The sequence below is a fragment of the Bactrocera neohumeralis genome, chromosome 4 (assembly GCF_024586455.1).
Source record: "Bactrocera neohumeralis isolate Rockhampton chromosome 4, APGP_CSIRO_Bneo_wtdbg2-racon-allhic-juicebox.fasta_v2, whole genome shotgun sequence".
In the NCBI taxonomy this organism is placed as follows: Eukaryota; Metazoa; Arthropoda; class Insecta; order Diptera; family Tephritidae; genus Bactrocera; species Bactrocera neohumeralis.
In genome coordinates, this window is record NC_065921.1 from 3,014,088 (window position 1) to 3,041,552 (window position 27,465).

Below are 27,465 nucleotides of genomic sequence, written 5' to 3' on the forward strand. Positions count from 1 at the left end.
TGTGTTGGTGGCATGATATGCTCAGGATACCTACTACGAGTATTGTGGCATGCTAATTATCGCTTTGCTTTGTCGAGGAAGGCCTCTGCAGTCAGAACACTTTAGCGTCGTGTAGGCAGTGGCAGTGGATAAGGCTTCATACGCGACGCAACCACAACAGCTGTAGCCACCTGCCACCAATTTGTTGTTATTACTTTCTCAATTCAGCTGCAGCATATTCCACGGCATCGATGCAGTGCCGTTTGCTTCAACTAAAACGTTAATGTGTGCATCATTAATCAAAGTGTCGAGTGGCATATCAGCCGAGCGCCCGAACGACTGTCGGCCTATTGGCTACCCTCTTCCGCCTCCCGGCAGTCGCGCTCCACGCTCTGTCGGTATGTATGCTGTGTTCCTCTTGCGGCTGGTTGACAAAGCGCAATTACTTACGGCGCGTGTGCACCGCACCCCCATCCCATGCGCGTGTGTGCGTTGCTGGCTCATTATCAATATGCTTTCAGCTTTATTACGGTAATATGGTGCATAACATTGAGAAATTATGTGAATCTGTACCACCAGCGATATTCATCTTCAAAGCAGTTAGCAGTCAATTAAGCTAATATTGGCTTCAAAATGAGGCGGTGGCGCAGGCAGCTCGCCTGACAGCTGTTATTGCTAACGGTTTGGTTGCTTGCAAAACCAGAACATAAATTTTGGTTTATTTATGATCTGCTTTAAGCAGGGAAACGCGAAAATCCAGCTGTTGGAGAACTAATTGAATGGTTTGAAAAATCTACGGATATAAAAGCATTAATCATTTTCATTGCATCTTTAAGCTTTTATCGGGTTTAGTTTAGACACTGGCATAATTTTGGCGTATTCGTAGTGTTAGTGTCTGGTCTATAGGCTTCAAGTGTAGTCACGGAAAGTCTAAAATTTATTTTCTGGAATTGCTTATCCTTCCTGATACCATGTCTAGCATCTAAAGAGTGAAAGAAGAGTTCATAAGCAGTATAGAAATAAAACGCAGACTATTTAAGGTTGATGCTACCATACACTGATCGAGATCGTTAGCATTCTCAATATTTGATAGATATAATCTCCTTTCGCTTTAGTGCTTGAACTAACTGTTACGAAAGCACACTGCTCGGCTGTAATAAAGGTGAAAAAATTTTTAGCTTTCCAATAAAATCTTTCCACTTGAAAATCCGAAAATTCAGTCGAAAACCCCAGTGGCCGTACTGAATGCCCAAACTCATCATCAGAAATCATTTGCATGTGAAAAGTGCGCCGCCTGAAAATTCTCTACCAACCAATGCTTTCAATGCGTTTCCTATTTCCATTTTTGCATTTGGCCGCGATTTCTACTTGAAAAATTTCCAACATTTCGCCAGCATGTGGCGGCAGTTAGAGTCAGGAGTTGATGCAATCGAAGCGCAGGTAAAAAATAAAATTTTTGCTTTCAACAGTCAGCGGAATTAATTTTTATTGCAGTGGCAAACACTCATCTGCACTTGTATGTATGTATGTATGTGTGCAAAGGCGCGTGTGCGTTTGGAGTGTTCAGCAAGGGTTGCGCCAATATTCGGAAAATATTGGCGAGACTGTAGATTAGTCTATTGCACGCAGTTCCATTAAGGCAATATGATATTGTCAGCTTTGAAATACAAAAATAATTATAATATTTGGCTTTTCACTCTTAACTGGGTTTCGGCCAAGCTTTCACGGCAATTCAGGCTACACCAATACCAGTTGCCCCATTCAGTTTATTGACTGCTACGAGAGATTTGGTAAGTTAGAGTTATTTTTAAAGTGTACTTATGAAGTAAGTGTTGAATAATATAACTAATATTCCTCCCAAGACACTTTTAAGCTCTTAGAGATTTGGTCCACACGGAGAGAGTGAGCTTTAACAGCGCTGCATTTAAGAATAACCATTAACAGATTTCAAAACACAAAAGCTGAAGGAAACCAAGCACTTGTTTTTATGGCAATAAAATTATTATTTACCAAAATTTCACCCAAAATTGGCTTATAGAGGCGCCAGCTCGCTGAAGCGGCAGAAAGCATTTTCAATCTCACAAAAATCCGCCGTGTTTAATAACTGCAAAAAATATATGTATGTATGTGCGTGTGTAGAAATTTATACATTTTTAACACCTTTATTTGGCATGCTTCAAAAACTTCCGCTGCTAACAACGGTATTTGTCTCCAGGTATTTTTTCTGCCTTTTATTATTGTCTAAAAAATACATTTTAAAAAATTTGACACAATCATATTCGAATTGTGGATGACTGAGTGTTGCTGTTATCGATTGTGTTTTCTGCTAATTGAATTGTTCTAACGGTTATTTTATTTCGGGAAGTTGCTAAAAGATTCAGCGTCCATTATTGTTTAAACTTATTGTTGTCGATGTAGAATTTTTGATATTTTAGAGAGCTTGCGGCACTCATGGCCACCATGTAGAAGCAAAAAGGAAAAAATGCGTTGAGTGTTGACCGTTATTCACCGGTATTTTGCAAATAAACAGGAAGCATACAGGTAGGACGGGAAGCCAGAGTGCTGTACGCTTGACTGGTTTGGCAGATTTCAAATCATTTCAACCCTAGCAGAGTTGTTCAACAAATCTGAGAAAGTTATATTTGAAGAAGGTGCGTTCCAAAGTAAACAGTAAACATAGCTATTTGCACGGTCCAAATTCGAGCGAGTGTTTTAGCTTGTTGGTCGGTATTGCCGCCAGTATGCCGGTGTAAGCCTTTTGAATGGCCTCTAGGTCTGCATAACGCTTTCCTTACATGGGCAAATGCATTTTTCCGAAAAGGAAGAAGTTGCACGGTGCCATATCAGGTGAATACGGGGAGCGGTTAATGATTAAAATAGGATTTTTGGTCAAATAATCGTCCTTCGAATGTTGGATTCTAAGCAATTTTTGGTCGTCAGTCAATTTGTGCGGAACAAACCGTGCACACACCTTTAAGCCCAAACGTCGGTCAAAAAGTGTAGCACACAATGTTCTATTGTGCGAAATATGACGAAGAAAAACAAATTTTGAAAAACGCATTCGTGATAGAACCAACCCCAGAAAATGGTGGAATCACTAGATAAGTGGAAAGCCATGTGCGAAGCGGCAGCCAAAATAATAAAACACTAGAGAGCTGGAGAGCAACAACGTAGAGGATTACTACAAAATGCAAATACAACTAGAAACGACACACAAACCATGACCGTAGCAGACAAGAAGGGTTTGGTGACAATCACTGTACAAGGTGGGTTATGATACTAGCCGAGGTAGGTCCAAGTAAAAGCAGCTTGTTACTGAATGCGTTAGGACCATCCCGTACGTATGAGTAATACCCAACCTTCTTTCCGACGTAAAATTTGACGGTGGTACCGGGTGGATCAGTACAAGACAGTAGAAGATTTAGTTCGGTTTCGATGCTTCCTCCTCGTAATAAAAATATATCTATATATGATATAAAGCCAACAGGAAGTTGTTTCTTATATAGTTCTCATCAGTATTTTTCATAAAGAGATCTTACATATTCACCGATGGATGCGATATAAAGTTAAACGGAATTATGAAAATATGTATGTTAGGTATATGGAAGCTAAGGGAAGAATTGTACTTTTTGCACCAAATCAAGTTGTACGTCATGAATAACGCTTTCAATATTAACTTCTTAAGCTTGAAGGGAGTCTGGTTTATTGCTAGAGACCAATGATTCCAAATAACCTCACAAGAACTAGTTTCATGTTTTCTTTTTCTTGAAATAATCGAATCTCCAGACTTGTTTTCGCAATTTTTTGTTGGAATCAGATGTTATAAAGGTAAACTTCTTCCACTTTTCATTGACAGTAACGGTGTCACCACCTTCATTTCGAAAGAAGTACGGACCGATGATTCCATCATAACCGGAAGTTTTGTTTATTTACCGCACCACTCAGATTGAAGTAAGTCCCATCAGATAAGATGATTTTCTTAAAAAATCGATATTATTATCTATGTACATACATATATATAAATGTTGTTTTGAAGTTGTTCCAAAACAAAATACGCAAGTTCCCGACGTTTACGGTGGTCCAATGGCTTACGTTCTTAAGTGAAAATGAATGCAAGTCCAAAACATATCTCAAAATCTTCCAGGTTGTGATTAGAGATTGTTCCAATTCATCAAATTCGATACCACCCAAGAAGAAGTATCAGAAATTAATTTTAAGAAGCTATAGAATTGGTGAATTTCGTGAATAAAATGTGGCAGAGACAACTGAAACTAATACATATTTTATTAATTTACAAATAGCACACTATACTTGTATACGAGTATTTATACCATAAAGAATTGAGAAGTTCCGGGTTGTGGAATCTGAAGAATTCGGAGCCTTCTTTGGATGAATTATCTCATTAATTCTTTCATCTGTTTGCTGTGGCATTAAATATTTCAAAATGAGATTGCTGCTGCTGAGGGCGCGTGCATAACTGTAAATTAATAAATTTGCATGAATTTAAATTAGCGACACCTTGGCCCGTTTGTTGTGGACCGTTTACCTTATTTCAATGCTGTGATGAAAACGAGTCCAACTAATCCTTACACACACCTACAGAGGCACACACACAGAATAATTGAATATTTGTAATTCTAGCTCGGCCAGCAGACCGTCACTTTGGGCGGCTAATTTATGCCAGAGAGCGACCGCCATCGCTTCCCGTGCAAAGTGCCGTTATTCACCATCGCGAAAATGTGCATTAAGCTTTCGCGCGTCCACCGCTGAATCGCAGAGCATTTATGTGTGTGTGTGCGTCTGTGCGGGTGTGCGGAAAGCAATAACAATAACAACAGCAATTGCAATAAATATAATTACAGTGGCGTAATTTTGAATGGGAATAATGATAATTAACCGCTTTGTGCACCGTGACGTTGCATCATAAAAGTTGTCTGGCTCATTGCTCGCGAAATGCGATTTGCCGAAGCTACTGATAATTGCACGCTCATTGCGGTGACGGCGGTGGCATCTTCATTACTGAAATTTCCAAATCGTCAAATTGAATTCAATTAGCAAATGCGCCACCCAGCACCGAGCCCGCGACCACGGGGCCGCCCCACCGCTCGGCCACCCGGCCATCGGAAAACGCGGTGCGGTGCGAATTCATGCATGTGTCTGCGTTAATTATCTGGGACCGGCAATGTCCCCATTTTGCTGCGTACTAACCGCATGCTGTCGCTGTTGTTGTTGTTAGTGCGCATTTATCGGGTAATTAGCAATTGCAGCGTTATTTTAAGTGCACCGCCGTAGATGCTTCATCACTGTAATTACACACTTATAAACACACTTGAACGCGCGCACACACACCCACACGCAGCCGACACACACACATACAGTCGCAAGTGCACTTTCGTTTAATTATTATATTAACACAATTAGCTTCTGCGTTGCTAAGCATTTTGTTGCATTTGTTGTTGCCCCTGGCTTTCCTCATTTTACATTGCACCAAATTGTTTTTGTTGAATGTTGTTGTTGCACTTGTGCATGGCTACTTTGTCGTGTGAAGCACGTGTTCGTTGTGTTTCGCCGTTATCACTCGCTTATCAGTAAACATCTTCTTTTGTCCCGTCGCTGTTTTCTTGCAGTTGTTGTATTGTGTGGAGAATAAACATGTTAAGCGTTAGGTGTGTGTGTGGTGAGCGCGCTTGAGAGCGCAAGTGTGGTGAATTTGGCGGCGCATGCGCTGGAATGCGATGTTTCCATGCGAGCGGCGTGTTGGATCTGTGGTACTGGGTCAATAGGATTTCGCATGTGATTCCCACATCATTTTGCCAATTAATCGGCAAGCGGCACAAGTGGGCATAGCGGCGCACAAATGCGCTCTAAGCATAAATACGTAAATTATGACAAAAGTCTTTGATTAAGATTTTTTTGTCCATTATATTGGCATTTTCGAATTAAACTTCGAAAAAGCTTTACACATTGTATATTTTAGATTTCGTAAAAGATTTTTAGAAGTATTTGCCAATTGAACCGTATATGGCACTAAAATATTTTATGAATAGTTGTTTCTGTAATTTTCGGGGTATTTCTTATTTTACTTGCCTTCTGATAACAATTTTCCCATCGAAATGTAAGATCACATATTTATTATTACCAGGAGCATATCCTCAAAGTTTTAACATTTTAGTAAAATAAATTCGATTTCGAAAATGTCATTTCACCACGACCTTTGATTAGAAGGACATTGTCTCATACCCCTACGTTGCTATTTTTAAAACTATACTGTCTCTTCAGTTCATCCACGACCGACTTCCTTAGATTGTTTAAATGTTGTTGAAAAATTTTTCCATTAATACTCCATTCGAAGACGGTGCCGGTTCATGGAGGAATGGTTGGAAACTACATAGTCGATGAGCTTGCTAGATAGGGAACCGTTCTTCTTCTTCTTTACCGGCGTAGCCACCACTTACGCGGTTGTAGCCGAGTTAACAATAGCGCGTCAGTCATTTCTTCTTTTTGTGATGTGGCGCTAGTTGGAGATTTCAAGCGAAGCCAGGTCCTCCTCTTCTTCGCCCGGAGCGTACCTCGTCGAATACTTTCAGAGCTGGAGTGTTTATGTCTATTCGGACGACATGACCTAGCCAGCGCAGCCGCTGTCTTTTAATTCGCTGTACTATGTCAATGTCGTCGTATATCTCCTACATTTCATCCTTCCATCGAATGCGGTATTCGCGGTTGTCAATACACAAAGGGCCATTAATCTTTCGCAGAACCTTTCTCTCGAAAACTCGTAACGCCGACACATCAGATGTTGTAATCGTACATGCCTCTGCACCATATAGCAAGACGGGAATTATGAGTGACTTATAGAGTTTAGTTTCAGTTCTTCGAGAGAGGACTTTATTTCTCGATTGCCTAGCCTAGAAGTAGCACTTGTTGGCAAGGGATTTCGAGGCTGACATTGTTGTTGCTGTTAGTACTGGTTCCGAGGAGGATGGAGTTCTGTAAGCGCCATTCACTTGGAAGTGGCAATAAACGATTCTTCTACATATGGCTCAAGCAGCTCACGACAACCGGTCTTAGACGAAGTATTCTCTGGGTAGCCAAATAACATCCGTAAAAAATTCCTCCAATGAAAAGTTTTATTACATTGGCAAGTAGCCGGTAGTACATATTCTCCTTGAGCTCTAGCGTTATTTTGGCAATCGCAGGTCCTTCAGGTTCCAAGTGAAGCGCAAGTTCCTTTTCGCTACTAGCTCTTAGCAAGTTTCGTCTCACCGTTATAGTATATGTATATTCTGACTGGACACTGTCCAATAGACTCACATGCGGGGTACATATCTTGTCGGACGCAAATTGCTAAAGTTCTCTGGAAGAAGACGGGGTGGAATCTTGGTGACCCTTTCTTCGCAAGTGTCCAGCTTTTTCAAAAATATTTCAGTAGTCATACATTCGGCGAGCCAGGGAAGTGGCTGCGATTAATATGAGGGGCCTTAGCAAATTTGTGGTAATGGGAAGGCGTTCCGCGATACGTATGAGACTGGTGATTTCGGAATTTTAAAAATCACAAATGACCAACGTATCAAGCAGAATTATAATACGAATTGTAAAGATTCTGCTGGAAAATCTTCGTTTATTTTATCGATATATCCGATAGTTAACACCGAGCATTGTAAAGCACTAGGTCTTTCATACGACAAGTGCGCAGACCAAATTAATTCTGCTGCCTCCGCTGTGATTTCCTAAGAACATTTCTTATCAATACATCGAATCAAAAACACACTCACATTTGTTTCTTAGTCGTGCGATGTTGGAAACATATTTATGTTGTGTATTCACCACACCAAGTTGTACTCGGGCCACTGCGGGCGCAGAAGTGCACAGTCCTCCAGTTAACACGTGCCCTCCAAGTTGAATGCATCGCACGTGAGATGATCGCCGCCGACGTTTCTTAACTTTCACTTTTGCATTGCGGCCTCGTGGAACCGCCTTGTATGGGGAGCAATCGGCCGGTGCGCGGAAACTCACCACACGCACGCACGCCGAATTGCCGAGCGATGAGGGCGACGACGGGCGAGATACCGCCAATGGCAGGCGTGGGGTGTCTAAGTGTGGTATTTTGCTGGTGTCAAGACGGTCAATCGTTTCAGTTTAGTTCGTTGAAAGGCGCGTCGCGATGCAGTTGTGTTTTCAAGTCGCGAAGATGGCATTCAGCAAACAAACAAAATGATAAGCCAAACAAATTGTAGCATTTAACAGAGTTGTCGATTAAAATTTAAAAAATGTTTAAGTGAAATATATTCAAATTAAATACTTAAATGCATGGTAAAATTCCAACAGTGCAGTGCTTTAAACTTGGAAGTGAGTGCGTGCTTACCAATGCTTCTGTGCATTAAATACAAGTAGAAGAATTATCGAAAAAATTATAGAGAAATTGAATCTTTAAATGAAAATAAAAATAGAATAATTGAGGATTAAGTGAAAAGTGTAGCTTAAATATATAGTTAAATATTTTATTAGCATTATAATAAAAAAGTGCAGTAGGAAGAAAAAAATCATTTAATAAACTAAAATTCCAGATTTAAATGTTTAACTTAGAAAGTTTCCTCTAACTTTTCTTAAATAAGTGAGTATTTGAAAGTTACTTAATAAATATTTTAATAATAATATCATAATAATCATATTTCGGAAAGTAAGGAAAGATTTACCAATGAAGATTTTCCAGCTACTCGTAATTCAAAAAAACCATTTAAAATGTTTTGAGCAAAATATAGTGGCCTGAATATACGTTCTTTTTATAAGTTCGTATTTAACTCATTCTTGGACGTGTGTTTTTATTACATCCCATGAATGATGAAAAGCGGCGAATGGATTGCTCTATGTTACATGTTCTTTGGAGGTGTTTGAAAGCTACTCTGAAAATTGGGTAGAAATTCTTAAATTTCCTTTATTGTGACTGGCTGAGTATAAATTATATGAAAGTGTGTCGAGGTAACTCAAATTTCAAGGATCAAATTTAAAAACTCACCAACATGGACAGGTATCACATCACCTCTTTTGCGTCCAGCAAACTCCTGGAATTTCTCAGGATTGCCTTTGTGACTATATGTGATATAGGGGAGGGCACAATAGACCATAGGTCGCAGTGCAAACCTCAATTAATTCCCATATTCTATGTAACCAACAAGAAACTTTTGAGATCTCATGGCCGCCGATATAAATTCAGATCCTTGAGTCTGCGAGATGTGAATATGTTCGTAGTTTGGGAATCGTATCTTAATGATGTTTAAAATGAGTTATATGATGAAAGAAACCGCGATTGTGGTAATGAGAACATTGCGCAAAAGATCAAATGATAATAAATAATATGAATTTGCCTCTTTTTAAAAGTAAAGAGTTCAGTTTTGTCCAGTTAATTTTTAAACCATAAATGTTTTTGTTGTTTTAACTAATTTAATTTTGAAAACTGAAAATGAAAAGCTTTAATTTATTAAAAATTAATAAGCCATAATTAATAACCCATTGAAAAACGTCAAACTTTTACATTTATTTAATTTTATTGTCTGAAAACAGCTAAGTTGGAGCTGAGCCATAGTAGGGGTGCTTTAGTTTTGTTCAATACTGTAGTATTCGTACACTAAATAGTTTTGTAAATAGCCGATATAAGAGAGATGTTCACATAACAGTAAGAGTTGGCGAAATGCGCCAGTTAGATTGAGAAAGCTTTGGGAGTTCTTGAAATTTTAAATTAGTAATATTAGGCTCATAATAGTATGTGTATGAGAAATAAAGCGGTTCTCAATCATTGTAACTAATTATATTACTTTTTTGTCTTTTTTTTGCAAAATTTTTGCATATTTCAATTCCTGCAACATTTTGAAGCTTTTGCCGAATTACTTCAATTTCTGCATCATCTTTTTCCTCTGATCAATTGTAATTTTTCGTGAAAAAATACCGCAGTGAAAGTAGTTTTAACAAGCAAGGAAGGGCTATATTCGGGTGTACAACTTGTCAGGATCAAAGCCTGCAAAACGTCAACCAGAGGATTGGAATCCAAACAATTTTATAAATACATATACCATATATAACTCATACACTGACCCACATATTCCAAGCGAAGCCAAGTCCTTCTCCACCTGGTCCTTCCAACGGAGTGGAGGTCTCCTCTTCTCTGCTTCCCCCGGCGGGTACTGCGTCGAATGCTTTCAGAGCTGGAGTGTTTTCGTCCATCCGGACAACATGACCTAGCCAGCGTAGCTGCTGTCTTTTAATTCGCTGAACTATGTCAATGTCGTCGTATATCTCATACATCGTTCCATCGAATGCGATATTCGGCGTGGCCTACGCGCAAAGGACCATAAACTTTACTTTTCAACTGTTTACTCAGTCCAAAGTAGCACCTGTTGGCAAGAGTTATTCTGCGCTGGATTTCCAGGCTGACATTATTGTTGCTGTTCCAAGTACATAGACGAAATTATCTACGACCTCGAAATTATGACTGCCAAGAGTGGAGTCTACTCGCGAGTTCGGCGACTGTCCGGAAAATATTATCACTGAAATTTAATTCTATATCTCACTCACTAAAGTCGTTTATGTTAAAAAGTCAACTATAGGTACTGGATAACAAATATTCCCAACCTAGGGACTGTTTTGTTTGGACTTGGGAATTTTTTAAGCCAAAATTTTATTTCGTTATATTAATAACTTCTTGACTTTAACTTCTAATTAAATAAAACTTGTGTTATATGCAAGGTAGGCGTGGTTGTAGACCGATTTCTCCCGTTTTCATATTGTGACATAGGAATGTTAAAATAGTGTGATGTGCGAAATATGGTTAACATCGGTAGAGTATGTCTCGAGATGTGGGATTTCACCTAAAAGAGGGTGGTGCCACCGTACCGTACCGTAACGGTGGTTCAATTTAATGTCTCTGGAGTTTTCGAATATTGATTTCTTGCGCTTTTAGTAGTTTTTAATAGTACCGTTATTTGGGCAGTGAGCGAAGTTATTATCCGATTTCGTTCGTTTTCACACTGTCGGTAGGAGTTTGTATAGTATTTGCGCTACGTGAATTTGGTTACTATGGTTTATGCGGTTTAAGAGATATGAACATTAAACTTATTAGAGGGCGGGCCCAAGCTCACCTTTTCAAAATATTATACCCACAGGTGCCCCTTGCTACTGCGACCTCTGTGTCAAATTACAGTTCAAGATCTCAAATTTGTCCTTAGTTATGGCACTTTATAAGTGTTTCAATTTATGTGCGTGACAGTGGTCCGATTACGTCCATCTACGAATTCGTTCTTATCTTTCTCCAATGTTTCATTACGGTATCTTAATTTTTACTCAAGTTACAGGTTGCACGGACGGACGGAAAGACAAATAGTCATCTCGATTTCAACTCGTTTTGTCGACCTGTTTATTTACATATACATAACTCTATATCTAACTGGATTAGTTTTAAGATTTGGAAAAAAACTGTTAGGTGAACAAAATTATTATACTCTGTAGCCACATGTTACAAGAGTATACAAATTATTGTTTAATTACTAGTATTATTTATTTATATGTTTACATAAATATTATTTTTAATGCTAGAAAAATATTTTCATTTAATTATGATTTTTACATTTTTTGCTCGAAGAGACATAACTTTTTTGTATTTATTGTTTAAGTGCATGGAAGAAAGCTTTATGTAAATATCGATGAAATAACCGTAACGTTAGAGAAAGGAGCTGGGTTCGAAATCAATTCAGGCAAAAGCAACCTGAGATACTAAAGTAAATTATAATATGATATGATCAATTAAAAATGTGTTACTCACTTTCGGTACAAATAATGCCAATAAAAGTTGGGAATAGTTAAAAAAAAATCCTGATTTTCTTTGATTTGAATTAAGTTGATTCATACTGACAATATTTAAATGACTTCTTCATTTTATGGAATCATAAGGTTTCGAAAAATTTTTCTCAAGCTTTTTTTACACTTTTAAATTCAGATTGATCATTGATGCCTACTGAACCCTTTGTACGAGTTACTTTGTGAGTCCTTTAACAGGCTGATGAAATACTACAACCCGGATATAATAACTTAATCTTCAGCTCATTCCATAAGTTAAGGGTTAATATGTTCTGAAACCCAGATTTTCTAGAAACGTTAAAATTCTTCGTTTACTTTGTCTAAAATTTCAAAAATGTTACGAAAATCAAAAGCTTTTCGTATTTCTTGAGATATGAAGAGAAGTTAGAGTTAATCCAGGTGACTTTAGCTTAATCATATAACGTCAAAATCTCGTTTGTAACAGTCATGATTTAGAGAAAAAATCAAATGTTCACATTCAGTATGTAAGCGGGCTTAATGGAGATGGCGACTTGACGCGCTTCCTGCTTGTATTATTGATATTCTTTCTAGAAAGCGAGTAAATCAGGTGGCAGCTTCTGTTCTATCTTCTGCTATTCCACATTCCGAAATCAAACAGAGTTCTGAGAAAGCGGTTGATAAGCTCCTCCTTTATAATTAATTATTCATCCCCATTTGCTTCATTAGCTTTGTTCTAGGTTTGCAGTAACTTATTCTCGGAAAGTCATTCGAGTGTAAACAATATTTTTATAGTCTCGCAAAATAAAAGGAAACACATGCGTTTGGGGAAGTTTGAATCAATTATTGCAGAATGCATTTAATGGCTTGTATAATATTGACTTTTGCCACATTTGAATTATTTATGAGCTGGAGTGTGGGTGAGTAACGAATTTACCACAGACAAGCGGGAAGCATGCATACAACTCTCCGACCACTTTTTATGATTGGCGCTGTTTGGCTATGCAAATTTATGAGTTGATTGTAAAATGTCTATTGGTGTGCTCATGTCTGTGCAAATACGTGTACATATACATATGTATGTACATCAATACTACCGTGATGTATGCACAAATGCTTCTAAGTTCCCCCACTCACGCGTGAACTGCTTGAAATAGCAGCGGAGTGCGAGCACCCGACATGCTGCGGCTGATATATGAACTCTCTCATCGCCCGGGGTTAGCGAACATGCCTTTCGACATCATTTCCGCTATACCAGCTTCCGCTTTAAATTTCGCTTTCTGCCACATTTTATGGCTTTGTGAGCCGAAAATCTCACAGCCATTAGCGGCGGCAATGCCAACGCGGCCTCCCAGTTGACTCCGTGGCAAATGCGGTAAGAAGTTACTTTTGGCGGCGCTTTCACTTCCTCTCGAAGTCGCCGTAAATTATACCTGAGCGCGCGTTTCATGGCGATATGAGTGAGTCGCAAGTTAATTTCGGGGCCGGACTGGTGCGGAGCGCGTGCCTGGAGCGTGTGGTGGGGGCAGCGCAATGAAGTCGTGCACATGAATTTATGTTCTAAGCAGCGAAAAAAGAGCCTCGCAATGAAGGCGAAACTGGTGACCATTGCTGGCTTTCACCTAAAATGAAATGTTGAAAATCGCTGTGCCACTGTGGCTGTGTATGAGTGTGTGCCATCTTGTCGGCAGCGCAAAGAATTCCCGAATTTATTACATTTCTTAACGGCAGCGTGGCAACTTTATGACCAAGCAGCCTTTAATTTATTTCGTTTTCAGTGAGATTAAATTGAATGTAAAGATAATAACTGTAATGCTGTTGTTGTTCTTGCTGTTTGGTTTTTGTGCGCTGCCTGAATGCCGGAACTTAAATTTTGTTTATTTTTAATTTCCGATTTCTCTTATTTGAACATTGTTTGTGCGTAGTGTGTGTGTGTTTGCATTCGTACTCGTATATGTGCATGTATTTTGATTAATGTGTGTGTGTGTGAGTTGGGTCTTAAATATTCATGAATTTCCAATGTATTTAAATAGAGTATTCACACCATATTTCTGGTTGAATTGTGCAATATACTTAAATATGTGAACAAATTTATTGCACAGTGCTTTAACTCAACATTGAACGCTACACTAAAGAGTTTCTGAAACCTCTCAATCAATTTTAATTTAGTGCTTTACTAAGAATCGGAAATATTACTCTAATTGTGGAAACGTCTACTTCATTTAGTGCTTCGATTCGTGTTATCAACGAATTCATTATTTGTCCACTCAGTCGAGTGTTCAGCAGGCCCCAAGAGTCCCGATATCTATCAGTGAAAAAATTCGAATGAATTTCAAATCAGACTCTGAGTCTTTAGCACAAATAAATTCGATTTTACTTGTGATTTTACTAAATATAAGGTTAAAGATGAGGTTAGGACCTGGCTTTGATCTCTAAATCTTGATCTTAAAATTGCTGAGAGAAAGTATATTTAGTACTTCTTCATCCCCTGAAAATAGGTGATAATATTCATGCCCGCTCTCCATATAACGGTTATTTTAAAAAATACTAAAAGTGCTATAATTCGCTGAATAAATGCTTCACAAGCTTTCAATTGCACACACAGTATGATTCAATGAAAGGGGTTCAAAGTTGGACAGTGGGCGTGGCATCGTTCACCTTTAAGGGAAATCCTTTATCTTAGGAACCATGGTAATATTTGGTATGTGAGGTTACTAAAACACTCGTGTATTACCATACACTGTGAAAATGGGCGAAATCGACATAAAACCACTTCCCACACAACAATTTTTAAATTCTATATAATTCTTTCACTTACCAGTATAACAAATCAATAAAGTTATCGGAATAAAACCTTTCATAAATAGGACCCTCAAGTTATTTCATCTTACGCCCAAAAATTGTCGAAATCGGACTATAATTTTTCAGGGGCTCAGACAGCAAATATGTGGACCCCAGTGCATATGACTAAAATTTTACCCGGAGTGAGGTCTGGTATTGAAATTTGGGGAGAATATTTTTTTGATGACAGCATGCTCTTGTGCCAAAAATAAGTAAAATCGGGTCAAGACTTCCCTTGACCACTTATACTTAATACAAATATTTTCGGACTTTTATTTAGTACTAGCAGCCCACCTCGGCTTCACACGGGTATTAAACAATCATTTCAAAAGTTATAATTTTGTACACTCTCTCCCACACATACTTTCTCGTTTTTGCGTGGGGTCATTAAAAATTAAAATATATGTATATTATAATTAAATGAAACAAATTCGAATATGAAAGTATATTTTTTGTATTATTATTACTTTTTTTTTTAATTTTTGTGAAAAGGCCTTTACTATATATTTTACTTTTTCTGCTCCTGAAAAATAATTGTTTGAGTCAGAGCTTCAATGTAGACGATATTTGATGTAGATAGACCAAGTTACAGTTGGTCTTGAGTAAAACATTCTTTTCGTATCTCAATCCCTACTAATTCGAAAGTTTGGCCTTGGGATTTGTTTGTAGTTAGAGCGAAAGATGTTTTCACTGAAAATTGAAACCGTTTTAATGAGATTAGATTCCTCGGTATATGAGCTAGTTGACCAGCTGCGGGGCCTGTGATAATGGTTGCTAAAATTAAACTGTCCTTCAATTCCTTAATAACCAGCTTCGTTCCTTTGAACCTGCTTGGAGGACTTAAACTCCTCAAAAACATAATAGGAATTCCATTTTTAAAGCCAATTCATGTGGTGGCAGTCCAGAAGGGTTTAATGAAAATTTGCTGGGGATAATGAACTGCGTCTTCGATATTAGTCACGGTGTCTATCGATTGGTTTTTTATTTCTCCGGGAACTTTTTGAATAATTAGATTGTTTATTTCGTTGACACTTTCATTCTTGGGTAACACTATTGCCTTAGAACACAAACAATTAAATTCCTTTTCGTGCAAATATTTAAGATGTCATACAATAATATGATTGCAAGAGGGGGGAAAATATGGATCAGTTATCGTACGGAAAGATTTATTATCTTTTTTTCAATATTTCTTTATTTATTGTATATGTTTTTAGGCCTAAAAATAAGATGTAAAGTCTTAAATTTATTTAAAAACTAGACAAGCTCAAGCACTTGATTGAGCTGTTTTGGTCATACGTTGCTCTTTGGTACGCAGGCATACCTCTTCTCTTTAAGCATGTTGGACCGCAGGAATGTCCTAAAGCATTAGCCAATACGTTTGGATGATCTCGGATTTTATATATATATTTCATTCTGCTGTCCTCTACTTCTTTCTTTACCACAGGAATACCAAGATCTTTATATATATTTTCCTAACGCATGTACCAAAGCGAACACGTGATTTTTCTAATGATTATCTTATATCTAGCTATGGTATAATCAAAATGAAAATAAATTGAAGGTGATATATTTCTAGAAAGATCTCATTTACGCGGTATTCAATTTTATGTTACGCTCTTTTTCAAAAACAACAGAAAAGTTTTAAAAAATCCGAAACACCAGAATTTCTTTTGCAACTTCTATATATCCATATAGCTGTAAGGTATCCGATTTCAATATTATTAAACAATTTTTCTAACAATATAAAGAGTTCTTTTGAGTAGCGGAGCAATCCAAGGCAGAAAGGCAGGGAAATTGCTTTATTATACATTTGCAAGTATTTTTAAATTTCACATATTCCATATTCCTTTGGGACTTTAGAACTCTAAACGCCACTGTTCATAATCAATATCTACTTGATTTGCATTTTTAAAGCGGCAGTTCCGAAGTGAAAATTTCATTACTTCGCATTATTCTTCTGCCGGGCAGTACACTATACTTCGCCGAACTGAATTCCTTCCTGCTTTACTACCGTTATTAGTTATAGGTACGTACGCATTTTACGAGACAAAAGCAGGGGCAGACTAAAAGCTGGTTTCACGCGTCTAAAAGCCCTCTGAAAAGAGTGCAAATAAATATAAAAACACTAAGAAACAACAAAAAAAAACTTTAACTTCGGTTTTATCGAAGCCATAATACCCTTAACAAGTACATTTTTGCAGCGATGATTTGCCGACTTTCATGAAGATTTCTCGGCGAATAAAATAGTTTTCCATCGAAACATTTGCTTCCAATCATTCGGTTTGTAGGGGAGTTTTATGCTATAGTTGTCCGATATCGGTGACAAATGACAAGGTTCTTTGTGTGCAGGGTATAAATATGAAAAAATTGGTTGTAAGGCGGAAACAGGCGATGCACACTGCTACCAAGGGGAAATAAGGCGATGTGATGGTGTTGCGCTTGACAGGTTGGATGCTAATTTGATGGAAGCAGACGCGCGTCGGTGCCACAAGCCAAAGGTAAAGGCAAAGGTAGAAGGCACAAAGAGAAAAACGCGGTAATATGAAATAACAAATGGAGAAACACACCTAAACACGACGACCAAACACAAGCCTCGTTGGTGCTGTGCACCGTCTGCGAGAATGTGGATAGTTTATAGCAATTTATGTAGCACATTCACAGCAGGCACTTGCCCACACGCCCACCAGCTCACCAGCGCAGCAGACAGACTGACTTTGTTTACTTACAGCGCGCTTTTTCAAATATTATTTTTATTAATAACTTTTATTAAATTACCATAATTTATTCTTTTGTTTCTTTTGTCTCGTGGCGTGAAGAATGTGTAAGCAACAGCGGCGGCACTGCTGCGAGCATTTGCGCCTTGAACTATGCCTTGCTTTGTTTGAAATTGCACGAGCGCTATGCGTCAAAATGAAAATGAGGGCGACTATGTGTTTGTGTGCATGTGTGTGTGTGTGTGCGGCAGCTGCCCACCCATCTGCTAATGTACTTTATATTGTAATGTAATAATTTTCACTGAGATATAAAAAATATTTCGTTTTACTACAGTGGAAAGTGGCTGTGCATTTTACGCACCAGCACACATACACACGCATGCTTGTGCGTGCGTGTAAACCAAAATATTTCTAAACTGTGTTGGTGAAAGTGTAGTTTTTTTTTTTGTGCAAACGCTTAAGAGCGGCTACTGAATTCCACAAGGTCATAGAATTTCAAGATGCTGTCCGAGCAGCAAACAAAGCAGCGCGTCTCGCCCTCCTGGTCGCTTTTCTTTCTCGGTGTTCTGATATTATCACATAATTTGTGTGTGTTTTGTTTTTTGGGTCTGTCAGCCTGTCAGTCGGGCTGAGTTCTTGGCATGTTGCTGCCGCTGATGTTTGCTGTTGTTGATTGCCGCCAAGTGGTAATTTAATATTTTCCAACAACGCTGGCAGCATTCTAAAACAAACATCGCACGCGCTTGTAATGTGTGCTGTAACGGATATTGGCCGGATATTTGAGCTAAAGAGATTAGACACCAGTAAACCAAATGCGATGTAATTGGAGCTGCTTAATTTGCCTTCCAGTGACGCATGAAAATTAGTAATAATTTGATTCATGATAGTTTGCCAATATTTTACGTAACTACATCTGTGCTGGGTAACATTAAGCAGATATTGAGATCAATACGCTTGGCAGATGTTTACATTATTAGTTACACTGTTGATTATGTAGCCTTTGATATAAGATCGATTTTCCCTCATTTATTTTTAAATCTTTAGTTTAATTTTGAGTTAAAAAAATCAGAAATCATGAAAAATAATGGCCTATATAAGTACATATTATGTATACAATATAAGTTTTGGTTTGAAAAATAAGGATACGTTGAAGTAAACAGAGCGAAAAATATCGCAAGTATATGTTACATCTCACGTAAACGCCTTCTATGAGTTATTTCTTTATGTTTTTCCAGCTGATAATCTTTCTTTAAGGACCTGTAATAATCTGTCCCGATCGATGTAATCGATCCCATTAACATTGATAAGGTATCTTTCAGCTCTTTTAGACCCTAGTGAAACCGCTCTCTATACTACGCTACTCACTATAATTATCTGAAATTGTATCCAAATGCCTGCGGATATAGTAACTATAACTCGAGACTCATATTTTCTTCTAGACTCTTATAGTTTGTCGGCATATTTTGCGAAAGTCCTTCACAATTTGGTACATTATAGTTACTATCAACACTAAATTTTTTCAAACTTCACTTTCCAGACTTTGATAAAGTCTTTATTTTTGTTGAATTGACGTATTTGAGAACCAATTCCCTTTTTAACCTTGGTACAAATTATTCAAAGAGGGTTAAGAACGTGTTGACGACGAACCGCGTCCAGGACGGCCATCAACATCAACTGATGATCAACCCGTCAATAAAGATCTTACTGGCTTCATTTGGGAAACCGTTTTGTGTCAATTGAAGACATTAAACGTGAACCGCTACGCGCAATGACGGCTATTCTGGAAACCGACTTTAACAACAGTTTCAAGGAGGAAACCTTAAAAGCATAATTTTTTACATATTTTCGGAAAGAGCCTGAGAGTGGGGAGCGGGTGTAGCTCGTACATTGAAAAATACATTTTATAACTAAAAACCCTTCTAATTGAAGACAGAGATACAAATGTCATAAAAACAAGAGCACATTCAATATTTTCATGAACAAAATCGTAAACTGGGCACTTGAAACCATCAAAATTTTTTTAAGTTATCCTTAACACTATCAAAATGCATAGCTTTTTGTAAAGAGGTGTTATTTGCAAATTTTGTTTTGTTTTTGTTTCTTAATTTGTTTCCCCTTTCATTACTAATATTTTGCAGCAGTAATTGTAAGAATGGCTTTACCCCAATTAAGTCAAGCTTCTCCATTTGCCAAATGGTCATACCATAATACATATACTCAGGGCACGGGTCAGCGAATTTGCTAAGTTTTTGATAGTCCTTAGATAGTTTTTCCGTCCCTTTCTTCTGGGTCGACTGCATACCAATGGCCTTCTTTTGGCTTACTGGGATGTGTTTTTGAATAATTCCTGAATACCGAAAGGCATCTACAAACGTCATTGCTACTAGGCTCACATGTATTTAATTATGCATTAAAGTGTGTGTGTGTGCGTGCATGTGTGTGTTCGTTATTCAATTTACACAAGGCTAGCATCATAAGTTAATTTGTGAGTGTGTCTAAGGGTTTCTAAGGAGGCAGCTGCATTTAATGTTACATTTATGTTCTTTGTACGACATTGAAAATTTTAGGTTTACAGCAAGATGTCTTCGTTTGTTGTTGTGTCTGAGCGCTTGAAAGTTAAAACCGTTTGGAAATTTAATAACTCATCTGCTATTAACACACTTTTAAGGGCTAGGTGCTGCTAGTTTTTCATTATAACATTGGAAGGTCCGTCGTACGCTTGAATAGTACCGTCAATAATTCGTGAAATGCTGCTGTTGGCAGTAAGCTTTTTGTTATATGCATATTATATAAGCAAATCAAATTCAAGTTTTTAATGAGTGAAAAGGGCTTGAATCGCGCTCATTTGTCGAGATTTTCCATTGTTGGCACGAATATTGGATTGGATTTATAGACTTGCCCACATACATTTGTTTTTGACTATTAATTAGCTGTGAGCCAGTAAATAGCAGCAACAACAACATGTGATATGTATAGTTTGAGTTAACGTCAACTCTTTTTAATAAACTCCAGAATAAAAGGGATAAAAATTAGGGTTAGGTTACGACAGACAGTTTTATTTGCGGGCCTTCTTATTTGTGCGCTCACATAGTATATAGTGTCAAATTTAAGTTGTCGTAAGCACGTTCTCAAATTTCTCAATTTTTGTTGTTGGAGTTGAGCCGGCCTAAACTGCAATGTGAAAATAACACTTACATATATAAAATGTCGCAAACTGACCAGTGTCAACAACTTTTTACTTCATGTAAAGCGCGCTGGTACTTCACTCGTATGTTATGTAAGGGCTTAAATGTGCGAACGATCTGCCGATGTAGACGATTTGGTACTTGAGGTAGCAGATAATGTATACGTATACTCGGTCTTCTGATTGTGAAGGTCAGATTCTTTGCGACTCCAAGATCCAAGTCAAAGTGAGTGAGGATTTCCGCGTATTCAGACCCGTGTTCTTTTAGGAACCCAGACTCTTTGAATCTGATGGCAACATTCGCAATCATACACCTTCCGGGGATGTGAACAGGCCATATGTGCAAGTTGGCGTTGAGTGCCATGGTTGGAGTGGAACCTAGTGAAACACACAAGCTGATGAGCGCCGCACTTTGAACGCTCTCGAAGGTTCCTACATGTTTGAAATTTTTAAGTGAAGATATGATAGTTGAAAAGGTAAAAAAAATAGAATAAACACAATTTATTAATAAAAAATTGTATTTAATAAAAGGAACCGAAATTTAAAAATTTATAATTATTAAAAAAAAGAATAAAAAAAGGAACACAAACTAGATGAGCTTTCCTGGTGATAATTGCTGATTTCTTGATGATTGATGCAGGCAACTTCTTTTGATTGCACTTATAGATATTTCCGATGCATTCGGGAATGTTTTACTGTGCTCACTGGGTTTTGCTTCTTTGAACTCTCTCTCTGCTTCTAGTTTGCGCTTTGCTGCAGTTTGTCAATTAGTTAGATGCAATTTTGCGCATGTAGAGGAAGCATTTTCGAGCTGCAGAACTTAGTAGAGAAGGTACCATCTTTTATAAGAGTGTACAGCTGCTGGCGTATACTGATGATATTGATATCATCGGCCTTAACACCCGCGCCGTTAGTTCTGCTTTCTCCAGACTAGACAAGGAAGCAAAACAAATGGGTCTGGCAGTGAACGAGGGCAAGACGAAATATCTCCTGTCATCAAACAAACAGTCGTCGCACTCGCGACTTGGCACTCACGTCACTGTTGACAGTCATAACTTTGAAGTTGTAGATAATTTCGTCTATTTAGGAACCAGTATTAACACCACCAACAATGTCAGCCTGGAAATCCAACGCAGGATTGCTCTTGCCAACAGGTGCTACTTCGGACTGAGTAGGCAATTGAAAAGTAAAGTCCTCTCGACGAACAAAAGCCAAACTCTATAAGTCGCTCATAATTCCCGTCCTGCTATATGGTGCAGAGGCTTGGACGATGTCAACAACTGATGAGTCGACATTGCGAGTTTTCGAGAGAAAAGTTCTGCGAAAGATTTATGGTCCTTTGCGCGTTGGCCACGGCGAATATCGCATTCGATGGAACGATGAGCTGTACGAGATATACGACGACATTGACATAGTTCAGCGAATTAAAAGACAGCGGCTACGCTGGCTAGGTCATGTTGTCCGGATGGACGAAAACACTCCAGCTCTGAAAGTATTCGACGCTGTACCCGCCGGGGGAAGCAGAGGAAGAGGAAGACCTCCACTCCGTTGGAAGGACCAAGTGGAGAAGGACCTGGCTACGCTTGGAATATCCAATTGGCGCCACGTAGCGAAAAGGAGAAACGACTGGCGCGCTGTTGTTAACTCGGCTATAATCGCGTAAGCGGTGTCTACGCCAATTAAGAAGAAGAAGAAGAAGAGGGGAAGCATTTTTGGCAAATGGACATGCGAATTATTTTAATTAATTTATTTGCTCATAATATTAATAATTGTACAAGTCACAGCTGGAAATTTCTCATATATTTCGATTAATTTTCTTTATAAAGTGATATAGTTTTGCGGTAATAAACATCGCTCTAGTATTTCCACAGCATATATACGTATGCTTTTTCCTTGATTGTGGTAATTTATGGGTCAGCAAGAAGCGTTGCTCTGTGAATTTAAGAATTAAATTTGCAGAAATGTTGCGAGTTATAGACTTCTTTGTGAATTTCTCAACAACAGCTTTCGAAGGAGCTTGTTGAATAGTTTACTGCCTCCAGTGCTGGAATGAAAGTGTAAACGAGTGCATAAAAGACGAAAAGTGCTGAAGAAATGGCACTTCGAATTGCTCTGTGGTTCGCTATGAAACTGGTGCACAAAAGCTGAAGCAAGCTGAACAGTTGTGTGAGCACCAGAAGAGTGCAAGACAGGCAACAGCTGTAATTAACTAATTAATTGCTGTGAAAAACTTTTCGCAATCCGTTTCGGCAGTTAACTAGTTTGCGAAAGAGTTTTTTTTATAGTTCCAAGAATTAACTCTGCGTTGTTGATGCTTTACGAATGCGCCCCAGAATGGCATGTTTATGTGGCAATTTCCTTTTGCATGTATTGAGAGGCGTAAGGAGGGTAGATAGTACTAGTCGTTTCTTTGACAAAAGGATATGACCCCGAGCTTTCATAGTCCTTTGCAACTCAGAAAATGGTTGACTTGTGCTTTGCTTGAAGAAAAGTAGATGATCTCGAGTTCTTGAAGAGAACCAATTTCTTATTTTTTTTACACAAATTGCTTACCAACAGTCATATAACGACACTTCGGTAATTGAGACAATATTCGTGCTTTTCCGCCGACAAGCGCTTCATACAAGTCGATAGTTTTAGTGAAGGATGTATGTAAACTCACTCATATTTTGGTATATACAAACCTAGTAAGTATGTGACTCAAGTCAGCGCCTTGTCAGATGAAGTGTAATTGTGTGTGTGGAGATGTTCAAAAATGTTGCCGTTAATTGGATTTTTCCTGTTCGCGTTTGCTTGCGTAAATACTCGCTTAAGCAAACAACTGCTGAGCGCTGTTGGTCTAGCTATTCAGAAGTCATACAAATTGAATTCATTACTCAGTCACTTGAATAGCGATTTGGCGCATAATTAGCAACTAATTGTTATTCCTTCTGTGTGCGTCGCTGAAAATCGAAAAATTCCCGAAAACAAAGAATAAGCAGCGCGGAAGCTTCATAATGGCCTGTCGTCGCATCGTCAATCACTCCGCAAGCAACAACTGTCTAATCGTATCATTGTCTTAGTTGCTTGGCGGCCAGCGCCCAGTGTCCAGCGCCCGGGGTGTGCTGACCAATTCGGCTGCTTAAGCTTTTAATCCTGCGCTGGCGACCATGGCAGATAATTTTTACGCTTCATTCATTTTAATATGCCCATTGCTGTTTATTTTGTGCTGCCTTAGCGCTGACGCTCACACTACTGCAGTATGGACGCTGTCGTGCTGTTCATTAGTAAAAGTTGCGCATACGCCCCGGCCAACTTCATGTCATTCTTAAAGCCTTGCGAGATGACACACTTGCAATGAAATTGCCGGCTTTTCTCTCATTTTTCGGTTTGTTTGCTTTTCCTCTTCTTCTTTTCCGTTCTACGCTTCACTTTCTTGGTGGCGTAAGGCGCGCAATTCGAGGTTTTCTTGGAAACTTAGGCTTTATTCCAAAACATTGTGTGCATGAACGATTACTTGCGTGCTCTTTCAACTCCCCATTCTTTACGCCCCACATAGTTACCGTTATTGTGAGCTCCTAGACGTCACAATGAGGGTGAAAGCGACGGAGCCGAACGCAAACAAACCAGAACGATTTGGTGGCGAAAGTATTTTGAATCGATGTGTATGTGTGGGAGTGTGTGTGTAGACTTGTTTGTTTTACCCGAAATTTGCTTTCTCATTTTCTGTTGTAGTCGTATGGCTATTGTATAGAGATGTGTGCGGTTGTGTGTTTGCGGGACTCGTTTTTGGCATTCAACGCGGCTTCATACATTTCTGCTTAATCATCTTTTCTTTTATTATGTGACTATTCGCCGCCATTGTTGACTTTCATCGACAGTCATTGAGTGCGCCTGTATGTGGCGTGCCTTTGTGTCGTACACAGTGTGACGAATTCGTGGTGGAACAACATAAACTTGAATGAGGAAACATTCGCGGATTTGTTCTATGGTTGGCTGAGGAAAACTTTTGATGCTGTTGAGTGACAGGAATCGAACGCGATCTATACATGCTAGTACTACTGTCAATTAGTAAATTGACAAACTTTTGTTGCTCAAGAAATAAATATTTGATTCAAAAATAAATAACTTTTAAAGTACTATTGGGCAGTCGAAAAAGTCTTTTCGTATTTCTAATCAAACTTCACTTTTTTTTTATACAGTAGTATGTACAGATATTACCAAAATTCCTTTTCCTTGCAACTTTTATTTGTGTGAATCGCTAAAATGTGGTCAGTTACAATCGACGAGCCACCACTGTGCGATATCATGCTATTTAAGTTTGCCTTCATTTATATTTTTTCGTTAAATTGCAGAGTGAGAAAAAGTGAAACATGAAGCCCTAAACATATTTGCCTCGCAAACAGTGGGTTGGAGGGAGGTAATATAAGCGGGTCCAAATACTTGCTATATGAAGGAGTAGTGTTGCTTAAAAGAAGCTGCAGAATATAAACTTAAACTTACTTTTTGCAGTAAAATATTAGCAGCAAACTTTTTCATTTTTCAGCTGCCAGTGAAAAATGTAAAAAAAAAAATATAAGAAAAGAAATACAAAATTTGACACCATCATTCCCTACAATTGTGCCTTGCAATACAGAAAAGCGACCAAAACGAACGGAATAAATGCGAGAATATTACGAAAATATGGTGTATGAGTAAGTGCAAGCATTTATTTTGTTTCAAGTTTCTGCTAGTTGTTATATATTTGCGCATATTTCTTGCGAACGCCGAGGCAAGCACAAAAGCTGCGAAATTTTGTGGTGAGCTACAGCCAAAATCCGTTGCCATTCCGTGCATTCTCCGCCAACTCCGCCCTCTACAATCCTTTAGACATTACCATTTCTTAGCGATGACCGTAAAGTTTTCTTAAAAACCAGTTTATAAGTGTATATGTGCAGTTTAGTTTTAAGAGTTTTGCTTTGAAAAAATTACGGCCTTTTGTTGAGTAAATGCCAGAAGCGTTGCTGTGCAGCTGAAACTCACGCACTTTTAGTGGTGTAATTCAAATGAGTTAAGCAAAGCATTGGCATAACATAGTTTGAGTAAACCATGATTTGAGGTATAAATTCTTTTTTGTTTTTTGCTGTATGCATTGCATTGTTTTTTCTACAAATATTTCCATTTCGATTGCACCACGAAGTCGTTGTTGTTCCATCAAGCATTTGTCATTGCAAAATTTGAGATATGTGATCGGTTCCTGCAAAGCTTGAAGTTTGGAATCCATTGAAGAAAACGTCGGAGGTTTTATAAAACATATACATAAGTGATGAGTGTGACGAGCTGATACGCCATCTATCTTTACTCGCTTATACCCGAACTAGTCCCTCAGTTTTTGAAATTTGGATCTGAAATTTTGCACACGTTCTTTCCAGGAAGCTGATTACTTGTTGAAGCCGCCAATATCGGATCACCAATGTATGCCATACAAACTGTTAACATTTTTTCTTGTTTTTAAAGCCTTTTTTTTGAATTATAGTGAAAAATCTTTTGGAGTCTCAATTTTAATTTTACAAGCAAATCCTTTAATCTGTGTGACAGCAGGGTCGTACACTAAGGGGGTTTAGAGGTCCAATATACCCATCCTCGTTCCAAGGCCTTGAGAAATTTCGTACGCGTGCTCGGAGTCCGTCGGCGTCACTGAGGAGAATCTAAACAAGCTCTATACAGAGTTTGTCCGGAAAGTAATAGGACTGAGTCGATTTAAAAAAGATGATTGAATCAATCGTTACAATTCTTTAAAATCCTTCAAAATAGGCTTCTTCTGCGTCGATCCAGTACTGCCAGCGCGATCTCCAAGCATTGAAGGAGTCACAGAAAGCAATCTCATTTTGAAATTTCGTGCACATATTTTCCTTTCGAAGAAGCTTGCAATTTTTTGGAACAATGGTATTGTAGTATATAGCTAGTATATAGCTAGTATACAAACCGAATTATTTTGACCAGATATCTTTACGATATTTGGCATGGGTTATTGCCCAAAGCGGTATTGCAATATCCGACGAAATTATTCAGAGTGGATCACTGTAGCATACAGCTAATTGTGAAGGGTATTGAAGCTTCGGTGCAACCGAAGTAAACGTTTCTTCTTGCAAAACTATAATTCCAAATTCGATTAATAATTCTAATGCAAGCGAAATACAAGTTTTAATTAAATTTTGGTCAACAAAACATTTCTACACAATTAATAAAACAATATTTTCTATCTTTTCCAAAATAATTTTTCTTGCTATGCCTTGCTGAGTATAAAATAGCTTTTAAATCACTTTTAATCGAAAATTATATTTGCATTTAAATTGGTATTAACGCGTCCACATTTGCTGCTTTTTCGCCTCGCTTACTGCATTGATGAAAACTCTTTGCAAGTTTTTGTACAGCTGCTTCTACGCAAATCATTTTAAAAGCGAAATTTCCTAATAATATTTTTATTTCATTTTTAAACATTCGGAGACTTTTTAAGCACTGTCAAATTGGCAAATTAAGAGGGTTTTGCATAATTCCTCAATTTTATTTAGAAAAACCATTAATAACAACAAGTAAGGAAGGGCTAAGTTCGGGTGTCACCGAACATTTTATACTCTCGCATGGTAAAGTGATAATCGAGATTTCATTATCCGTCATTTACATATTTTTCAAATACCGTATTTGTGTAAAGTTTTATTCCGCTATCATCATTGGTTCCTAATGTTTATACTTGTATTATACAAAGAAGGCATCAGATGGAATTCAAAATAGCTTTATATTGGAAGAAGGCGTGGTTGTGAACCGATTTCAGCCATATTTCGTACATGTCATCAGGGTGTTAAGAAAACATTACATACCGAATTTCATTGAAATCGGTTAAGTAGTTCCTGAGATATGGTTTTTGGTCCATAAGTGGGCGGCGCCACGCCCATTTTCAATTTTTAAAAAAAGCCTGGGGGCAGCTTC

The 27,465-nt window shown here is 38.1% G+C and overlaps 1 protein-coding gene across 1 annotated transcript in view; it reads left to right on the plus strand.

Annotated features, from left to right (window-relative positions):
* Window positions 1–8,225: 8,225 nt before the first annotated feature.
* Window positions 8,226–27,465, plus strand: part of LOC126756282 (uncharacterized) — a 153,071-nt gene continuing 133,831 nt past the window's right edge. Inside the window, exon 1 of the mRNA XM_050469234.1 lies at window positions 8,226–8,590. The gene's annotated coding sequence lies outside the window, so the exon portion shown is untranslated. The remainder of the gene's footprint in view (window positions 8,591–27,465) is intronic.